The sequence below is a fragment of the Terrapene carolina genome, unplaced genomic scaffold (genome assembly GCF_002925995.2).
Source record: "Terrapene carolina triunguis isolate 2854851 unplaced genomic scaffold, T_m_triunguis-2.0 Scaffold103, whole genome shotgun sequence".
NCBI classification, from domain to species: Eukaryota; Metazoa; Chordata; order Testudines; family Emydidae; genus Terrapene; species Terrapene triunguis.
In genome coordinates this window covers 301,942-312,582 of record NW_020664454.1, presented here as the reverse complement: position 1 = coordinate 312,582, position 10,641 = coordinate 301,942, and positions in this window count along the sequence as shown.

Genomic DNA, 10,641 nt, shown 5'->3' with positions numbered 1-10,641 from the left:
CTATCTGGTCACCCTACACCGGGTTAACATAGTACTAAGCTTGGGAGGATTTGATTTTTCCATCAGTAAATGTTGATTTCACCAGACACACATGAACCAACCAAAAACATATTTCCATTGATTAAACACACACACACACAAAACCACATTTACAGAGAAGCAACGTAAGACAACTGCTGCTTGAGAACTTAGTAGCGTTTGATTGACGGCTCTTTACTTTGTACGTGTGACAAGCCACGGGGACAGTTTGTGTTTCAAAGCGTTCCCTTTTTTGAATCCCAACTGCCACTGCCATGACATAATTCTCGCCTCACACCCCCGCGCCCCAGGAAAATGTAACCGCCCAAATAAAACGCTGACAGAGACACGTCATCCGCCAGTGATGCAGCCTGGAGCCCGGCCTGGCCGGCAGCCCGGCGCAGACACAGGCTCGGATCCCCACCAGGCGCGGGGGCCCCCACCCCAAGGCCCAGCCCCGCGGACACGTCACGGTCTGGCCGGGACGGAGCGGCGGGCACAGGCCGGAGGGTGGAGATCCGGCCCCGCTCCCCGCTGAGGGGGCGGCTCGCTCGGGCCCGGCTGGGCGCCGCAGCTGGGGGCAGCGGAGGAGCGCCCCGTACTCACCGCCTCAGGAAGTGGAACTGGGGCCTTCGTGGAGGCCCCGCCCCACATCCCCCTGGCTCCGCCTTCGACTGGGAAGGCGCCACTACAACGAAGCCGGCTGCTCGCGTAGCCCCGCCTTATCGGCTGTCGTTTTGCTGTTAGCCCCGCCCACTCCGCTGTAGCCCCGCCCCTGGCCTGAAAGCTCCGCCCCACCCCTTGTTCCTCCTGGGGGAGGTTCCATTCGTGTGTCTGCCCCCCCCCATTTTCTACCTAGGTCAAGCGATTCAGAGGGACCCCCCCTCCCCTACAGTCGGGGAGCACCTGCTGCCCTGCCCCCACTGTATTGGAGGGAGGGGCTGGGCAAGGGGAGGGCACACCAGGGGAGTCCAGAGCAGAGAGCTGTGATACCCTCCAACCCCACACCTCCTTCCCTGCAGCCAGGCTCTGTGTCTGCCTGGGCCGTGCACCTGCTCATCCCCAGGGCTGCCATCCACTGGGCCTCCTCATCTCCCTCATTGCAACTCCAGGGGGGACCTGTGCACTCTGCCCCCGGGCCTAGCCCCTCACCCCCACACCTGGCTACTGCACCCCTGTCATAACTATTAAGGGAAGGGTAACAGCTCTCTGTGTACAGAGACTCCAAATCCTTTTACCTGTAAAGGGTTAAGAAGCTCGGGTAACCTGGCTGACATCTGACCCCAAGGACCAATAAGGAGACAAGATACTTTCAAATCTTGGGGGGGGAAAGGCTTGTGTGTGTGCTCTTTGTTTTAAGGGGTTGTTCGCTCTTGGGACTGAGAGGGACCAGACATCAATCCAGGTTCTCCCCATCTTTCTAAACAAGTCTCTCCTATTTCAAACTAGTAAGTAAAAGACAGGCAAGGCGTCTTAGATTTACTTTGTTTTCTCAACTTGTAAATGTACCTTTTTACCAGAGTGTGTATCTTTGTTTGCTGTACTTTGAACCTAAGACAGAGGGGGGTCCTCTGAGCTCTTTAAGTTTGATTACCCTGTAAAGTTATTCTCCATACTGATTTTACAGAGATGATTTTTACCTTTTTCTTTAATTAAAAGCCTTCTTTTTTAAGAACCAGATTGATTTCTCCTTGTTTTAAGATCCAAGGGGGTTTGGATCTGCATTCACCAGGAGTTGGTGAAAGGAGGGTGGGAGTAAGGAAGGGGGATGGTCAATTTCTCCTTGTTTTAAGATCCAAGGGGGTTTGGATCTGTGTTCACCAGGGAATTGGTGAAAGGTTTCTCAAGGCTTCCCAGGGAGGGAATTCTTGTGATGGTGGCAGCGGACCAAAGCTAAGCTGGTAGATAAGCTTAGAAGTTTTCATGCAGGCCCCTACATTTGAACCCTAAAGTTCAAAGTGGGGATCCAGCCTTGACAACCCCCATGCTCTCCCCTGGTGCCTCCTTCATCGTCACTCTCCCTGACTGCACACACACACACCCCCAACGCCCCAAGCAGAGGGATTTGGTGAGCCGGGGAGGGTTTATGGGGAGGGTTGCCAGTTTTGGTTGGACATATTCCTAGAGGTTTCTTCACATGACATAATCTTTAATTAAAGATTAATCTTTAATTCCTGGAGACTCCAGGCCAATCATAGAGGGTTGGCAACCCTATTTGTGGGGGAAGGGGATGGAGGAGAGGAGGGACATGGTGGATGGGAGGGGTCTCATGGGAGCAGGGGGATGAAGGAGAGGAGGGATGTGGCGGGAGAGGGTGGAAGAAGGATGTGGTGGGGGTGTCTCACAGGGGATGGTGGTTAGGAGGGATGCGGCAGATGGGGGTCTCGCAGGGGAGGGGTGTGGAGGAGAGGAGGGATGCGGAGCAGGGGGGCCTCATGGGGGAGGGGGATTGTGGCAAGAGGGAGGGTGGAGTGGAGGAGAGGAGGGACTCCCCAGGCAGTCGCGGACAGTGGGGACCTTGGGGAAGGGGCAGAGCAGGGACAGGAAGAGGTGGAGCGCAGGCGGGGCCACCACAGCCAAGCGTCTCGTGGCAGGTCGGCAGAGGCTGCACGGGGGAGGCTTAGCCTCTCCTGGACTATTATACACGCCGCCCATGCCCAAAGTGCAGTTTCCTGCCACCTAGGAAGCACGTTTTAACATGTAGATACCAACAACACCCAAACCTCCTCTGCCTAAGGAACTGGGGATGTGACCTGAAAGGCAGGTCCTGCAGGTGCCTTGCCATCTAAATGGGTGCAAGTGGAAGGTATGTCATAATGACAGGGTCAGTGCCTACTGCATGGCAGCTCATGTGGACAGGCATGAGGCCTTTGTGTGGAAACAAAGGGCTTGTCCCTGGGAAAGGTGTGAAAGCCCTGCTCTTGGTCCCACTACCTCCCTGACAGAGCTGCAAGTACTTTGCAATCACCCTGCTCACTACATGCCATAAATTTCATTTTAGGATGTTTTTTTTCTTCAAGCATCTACTGAGACTTTTTTGATTCCCTGAGCTGCCCCCTCATCCCTGACCCTCCCCTCTTCACTACCAACCTCAAGGCCATGTTGCTGTGACAATTCTCCCTCCCAGCAAGACCAGAAGCATGTAGCTTCTGGGGGGCTGCTGTAGTCAGCAGTCCCCTCATGTCTGTCCAGGCCAGGACCTCCTGTAGTGACACTAGTCAGCCTGGTTGCTAGAAAGCCAAGAAGAATGAAATGGTCTTCTCTGTGTCCAACAGATTCAATAAAGAATTTCCTTTATAATCAATACTATCAAATTCTGTCTACTCTACCACAGGGGACACAAGGGTATGAAATTGCCATTCATCAGGCAGGGCTTGGTTGTTGGGCTGTTTTGTTTTGTTTTTTGTTTTTTGATTGTCAGCTCCATTCCTGAAACCAACCTGGGGAATTGTTGCCGATTGACACAAGTCTTTACCTGCACCCAAAGGCTGAGCATGCCCCAGTTAGTCAAGGAGCAAAAAAACTGAGCCTCAAACTTGCATATCAGTGTGCAATATCTTCTGGAACTATTTATCTGCTTTATATTTCCTAGACTCATTCTATTTCCCTGCCTTTCTTGCTCTCCTCATCTAGCTCAGGCCTCCTCTCTGTCCCGCAACACACATAAAAGAGTTTTTTACTTTACATCACCTAGCCTCTCAAACAAATTTTCTCCATCTTTCCATGTCACTGACTTTCCACCTTATTTCAAATCTCAACTGAAATCATATATTTTCTCCTTTCCATATTTCTTACCCTCTCCTCTGCTATTTGTCTCTCTGACTGTATCATTGAACTGTGTCTGGCATATGGGGTGTAGGAATGGCACAAATAAGGACCTGATCCTGCATGTCTGGCTCATCTAAAGCTGTTAAAGTAGGTGTTTGGAGTGTACAAGAAATACTAGATTGGGCCTTAAAGTCCTATTATGCTCTCTGCGTTTCTAAAAATGTCCATGAATGGCATTCCTACTCATTAAAATTCCAAAGCAGACAAGCAGCGAATATAGCACAGATAATTACAGGATATCTCTATCATATACCAATACTAAATGTCTCCTTATGTGAAAATCTGGCATATATAGTTGCACAATTGGATATGTATTAAGTGCTGGTTTTCTCTAAATAGACAGCTAGATCAACAGCCATTATAGTCATTTATACAGTAGTTGCTCTTGAATTTTAATGAACATACATGCAACTCTTATCTGAGGACCTCAAAGAGTTTTAAAAGGTTGGGTAAATATTATCCCCATTTTACAGGTGGAGGAACTGAGGTTAAGACCCAAATTCTGGCCCCAGCACGTACAATTCACCCCTGTGAAGAAGGACAGCATGAAGGCTATGCACCAGATGACTCCCAATTAAGCCCTATTTTTTTGTAATAACTTGCATTTAGGCTTTATGCTGGCTCTCTGCACAGGAGTGAAATTCACCTAGCCTAGGAAGCTGGGTTGTATGTCAGGAGTGCCCCAGCTCATGGAGCTGCTCCCCATCTGCTGTTTTTTCAGGGATGGAATCTTTTCTGAAGCACCTATTATCCCTGTACATGGTGGAGTGGAAATTCCCAACCGATCCTCATAAAAAGCAGTTCCCATACCCTTTTCTTGTCCCCAAATCCTTTTTTGCAGGTCAGTGCGGAGGAGGGGGTGGAGGGAGGTCTTGGAGCAAAACTTCATGATTTACATAGGATATCCACTTCCCACTGCTTATGATCTCCAAATCCTGCCCCTATGCACCAGAATCACAGGCTCCATTCTAAGCAGGATAGGGCAAGTGACTTGTCCTCAGGCAAAATTGGGACTAGACCTGATTCCAATTCATTAGCTCAAACCACTAGAAACCTGCCTCCCTTGTGCGATTTACTGTGTTACCCTGTTGCCAGGCAGTAGCTGAATAGGGTCATTGCAGATCAGTTTCCTGTTTGAAGCAGAAATTGGCAATGTGGAGTCAGGTATTTTTCTAGTATGATTTATTTACAAAATGTACACACATTCTATTTTCTTGAACAGAAGTGGTAACAGACCACAAAAATCCCTTTTGCAGAAACCTCACACAAGGCACCACTTCCCTGTCCCTAAAAATGTTTTGGACCTCTGTCTCTCTGGGCTCTCACAAAACAAACATTCTCACTTCCTGACCCAAACCCTGAGTTTTACACCTGGGAAACATAACTCAAAGCTTCTCCTCTGTGGCCACAGGCTTTCAAAGGTGAGCCCGGGGTTCTACACAAAGGAATCTCACAGCATTAAAAGCCAGACAAAAGAGAATGCTTTAATTAACCCACACAATCATCTTTTAATATGGATTCAGGTGCTTGGCAAGCCATTAGCACCTTTTGATATAAATATTAAAATCTGAAAACAGATTTGTGGGTTCCAGGCCTGCAAACACTTAGGACTTGTCTATATAGATTATACTGGAATAACTTTCCTAAGGTGTGTGAATTTAAACCACTATACCAATATAACTCCACATGTGGACTCTCTTATTCCAGAATAAGAGCACCTTTTTTCAGTTTAATTTATGCTGCTTTGGAAGGGGTTTATTGGTTTCATTATACCAATATAGTCATACCGGTAGAACTGGTTACATTTTCCATTGTAGACAAGCCCTTATTTACATGAGTAACTTTGTTCATGTGAGTAGTCACATTGAATTCAATGGCACTGCTCATGTGCATAAAATGACTCATATCATATTTGCAAATTGGGGCTCCTTTGATGCACTGAGTCTCTGTTTCATCACGTCTTGTTGTCTTTTTGCATGGAAGGAAAATTGGGTGGGAGAATGAGGAACAGCATTACAACATTTGCACTTATTTTTCTTACCAATCCCTTCATTGTGTGCAATTTATTTTATTTTCTATCCTATCTATAAAACATCCAATGCAATAAAAAAACAACCTACCTGAAAACAGACTTTAAAAAACAGATAATTTTCTGCATTTCCAGCAGGAGGGATTCTCTAACGTTTATATCAAAACTCTTCCCTTCCCCATATTTTTCACCTTCACAAGTCAAGGGGTGTCATTTATAATGTACAATGATCAGGTTCATATAAATTACTTAACTGTAGAAATTTTTTCTGTTTTTATCATAATCAGTAAAATACTTAGCATTTATAAAGAAATTTTCATTTCTCACAGGACATCATAAAAATAAGTAACATATTAGTCAGAGGGGATGGTTTAGTGATCCAAGTATTGGAGTGATCCACTCCCCATTCCCTGGCATCAGGGTTCAAATTCTAGCAGGTTCAGTGAAGCCCTACATCCTTCTGAAAGTGAGTTTCATACCACTTAGGGTATGTCTTCACTGCACAGCTAACCCAGGTGTTTCGCGCCCAGGTCTGAACACATAGGTTAGCCTAGCCTAGGTGAGAGCATCCCCATAGCAAAGCCCTGCCTGGGTTACTGCGTCATCATTGTTTCTGCACCAACTCCTGTGTGTCTGGAGACATATCTCATGGTTCTTTGTGCTGAGACACTCTAAGATTATTTCCCAGTCAGTTGTGTCAACTGCAGAAGAACTTGCCTTTTCTTTGGAGGAAATTTGTGGGAAGGGTAGCTGAGGATTATAAATGCTTAAGTGATTTTGTCTGCATCCTCACTGCTGCAAAGTGGATGGGTTCCAGCATGAGTTAAAATGGAGCCTGGTCTGTAACTTGTGCCCCCATGCCAAGTAAACTAGGCCAAGCTTAAAGCACTTCCCAACCCAGGTCAGAGGGTTTTTCTGTGTGGCTAGTAGGTGGGGTTGGACTAAAACTCGAGTAATAACCCGGTTTTACTGTGCAGTGAAGACATAACCTTCCAGTCATTTGGTCAAGACTTTAGAAATGGAAGTCCTGTGTATTTCTTGTGGACATTAAAGCTCCCATGGCACTTTTCATAGGTGTAAAGATTTCCCAACATATCCTCTCCTGACACACTTGTGCAATTTATTGTACACCAGCTGCCATCCTGGCTGTTATCCTCTAATGAAGAGATGGGTGTATTTCAGTGGGGTTGTTAGATATGTAGTTGGTTTATTATTTATTATTCTATATTAGTTATTAATAATTCATTATTAGCTGAGTCTTCTATTTGGGAAAGAAGAAAGTAAAATCAAAATCCCTGGAGTTAATATAAAGATGAATTTTGTTACAGAGCTCCATCCACCCAAAATAGCTGGATTCCAAAAAGTATGCCTTGTAAAAGGTGTCATATAATTTAATATCATACTTTTGTTTCCATCATATCTGTAGGGAGATACTTTGAGAGATCCATGACTTATGGGTAAGGCTACAATTTAGTCATGGAATCCGTGCATTCCAGTGACCTCCGTGACTTCAGCCTGCAGTGATCGGGAACTGCAGGGTCCCCTGCCACCTGCAGGGGTACGGCGCTGCGGGCTACCTCCGCCACCTCTGGTGGCCCCCAGAGCTCCAAACCGCCGTGGGCGGCAGGGTACCCCGCAGCTCCCGGCCGCTGTGGGCGGTGGGGGAACCCCTGAGCTGCCGGTGGTGGGGGAACCACACAGTTCCCGGCCACTGCGGGGGAACCCCTGAGCTCCCAGTGGCCATGGGCCCCCGGAGCTGCGGGTGTCATGGGTACCCCACAGCTCATGCCCCCGGGGGGTGGCAAGGACACTCCCCGCCACCATGGCCACAGGAGAATCCCTGAGCTCCTGGCTGCCTTGGGCCCCTGGAACTGCGAGCTGGGTGTACCCCACAGCTCCCCGCTGACACGGGAGGCGGGGGCACCCCACAGCTTCTGGCCCCCATGGGTAGTGGGGGACCCCCAAGCTGCAGGTGTGGGGACCTGCAGATCCTCATTTTGTCACGGATAGTTTTAGTAAAAGTCACGGACAGGTCACGAGCAAAAGCTCATGATCTGTCCGTGACTTTTACTAAAACTATCCGTGACAAAATCTTAGCCTTATATATGAAGTGAGGTGAGGTAAAGTAAGTATGATGAAGTCCAGCATTGAATGTTGCTTACAGGCAACTTAGCACAAATCATCAGACAGCTGAATATCCAGATCTGATGATCACTGTATATTAAGAGCCAAATCCTCAGATGATGTAAATCGATGTATCTCTAATGACATCAAAATGGTGTTATGCCAATTTATACCAGCTGAAGATCTGGAATGTTTTTATTCTCCAGTTTCTGATTCTTGCTTGTAGTGTATAGATCGTTTTCAAAATAACTGAGTTGGTTATTAAGAATTTTTCAGTGGAACTAGTAACCATCTTAACATCCCTTATACACTAAGGTCCATAAAATGCATAATATATTTGCAAGCATTGAAAGGAAGGAGAGATGGGTAATTTCAAATCCCGGGTGCACTGGAGTCTTCATTCAAATAAGTCTTCTATCAGAACTGATCCAATTACCTTCCAGTAGTTCTACATCGCTCCTCTGGGGGCAACTAGATCAGCAAAAATGTGGAGATTTCTCATTTCAAGTCTTGTGGGGACAGACATTTATTTCAAATAAAATGTGTCTAAGAAATAATGGGTGCAAATGTCACCAGTTCTGTAGGGTCCCTATATAAAATGTCTGTGGTAGATTACAAATTCATTCTTGTTCAATCTTTCATTTAGATAATAGCGATACATCTCTCCACAATTGTTTCTGTGGTACTGAAGTGTGCTGGAGTAAGACTGCATGATTGCTAGCTCCCCAGGGAGAGAGAGGACCTTCATGAAAATGAGATGTGGATCTTGTCAAACTATTCAGCGTGTGCAAAATTTTATCTAGACAAACCATGGTATGAGAAATTCTGCTTGGGCTGGCAAATAATAACTGTAAAAATTGGGGAAGTTGAGTTTTCCTGCTCTGATAGGCATTTGTAATGACTCAAGATTAATTTTTGCATAAAAAAGAGGTAATTGCAATAGTTAAAGATTTATAAAAACCCTGAGGCAGATCAGTGGGAATGCTTTGAAAAGGATAATTATACCTGCATGAGGATTATCAGTTTAATAGCATTAACCAGGAGACAAGGAGTAAGGGCCAATTTTGTTAGTTTTTTACTTATCCTATGAAGAAGTGGTTTAAATACCTAAGTGATGTAAATTATTTTGTTTTAATCAGTATAAATTCCTGAGTATTAAATACTTTATGGAGGGCACATACCTCTTTATTTACTACTATTATAAAATACATCGAGGTGTATTAGTGCTATATCTCACATGTAATGAGATAAGGGGGAAGATTCTCAAAGGGTGTCCTGTCTGTATATTGCATCACATTGTAGGCTTAATTTGGCCATAAACCCAGTTTAAATAGCTCAGAGGAGATCACCTCAGGGCCAGTCTTCAGTGCCTCACAGTTTAGACTACAGAGGTGTGAATAGCCGCTCACAACAAAGTGCTGCGCTGTAACGCCCCCGTGTAAATAGGGTGACCAGACGCTGTCCTGATATTTGCTTCTTTGTCCCGCGTCGCGACTAGGGTGACCAGACAGCACATGTGAAAAATCAGGACGGGGGTGGGGGGTAATAGGAGCCTATATAAGAAAAAGACCCAAAAATGGGGACTGTCCCTATAAAATTGGGACATCTGGTCACCCTAGTCGCAACCAATGTTTGGTCGGGACACTGGACAAACAAGAAATTTTGCCCTCCCGGAGGGACTCTCGCCCCATCCCCGCCCCGGCTCCACCCTGTCCTTCCCCCATTGGCTCCCTCCCCAAATCCCCACCCTGGCCCCGCTTCTTGCCCAACCACACCACAGGTGCATGGCAGTGCAAGCCTGGGTGGGGGTGGCGGCGCCTGGGTCCTGGATCCAGTGAGTCAGCTCTGGCACCCCGGCACCGGGCGGCGCGTCGCGCCAGGAAGGAGCCGCAGCCCTGAGGGAGAGGCGCGGGGCTCCCAGGCAGCAGCGGGGATTTGGCCCATCCCCACGCGCCGCCCACCCGGCCCCTGCCCGCTCCGCGCTGCCCCGGCCCGGACCCACCGCTTGCCGCATGGGCCGGGGGCGGGAGGCTCCGCGGGAAGGGCAGCGCCCCCGGCCGGGGCCTGCTAATGCCCCCGGCCCCTTTGAAACTTTTTTTTTTTTTTTGGTAACAATTAGGCAAGTTTAATATTGCTATGTTACTTTAGTATATGCACAAATAGTACATAAAATGAAACTTTTTTGTATGGTTACTAAGGTAATGACAACCTTGTGACACTGCTTGTCTGGTCTTTTTGCACAATTCTTCTGAGCCATTATCAGATAAGCTTTTGTGCCTTATGTCAGGTCAGACTAACCAGGACAAAGTTATCACAAACATTACAGCACCAGAAACTTCCTTAAAATAAGGATCATCAACAATTTTCCTTATGAATTAAATATTTTGTTTTAAAATGATCCTTTTTAAAAAAAAGCCCTGTTTTTAAAGTTATTTTCAAAAGGTATAAATGGCTTGGGTGGAACGATCAGAGTGGGAATATGCCAACGATACCTTCAGTTCAGAATAAAAAGTCAACAGCATCAGAAAAAAAATGTTTGAGTAACTTGATAAAAAGTTGATAACTCAACAAAATTCACCCCAGCAGTGCCCACCAGTTAATAATTCTTCTATAAAAGCTGCATGTTCCCCTGAGAGCTTCTT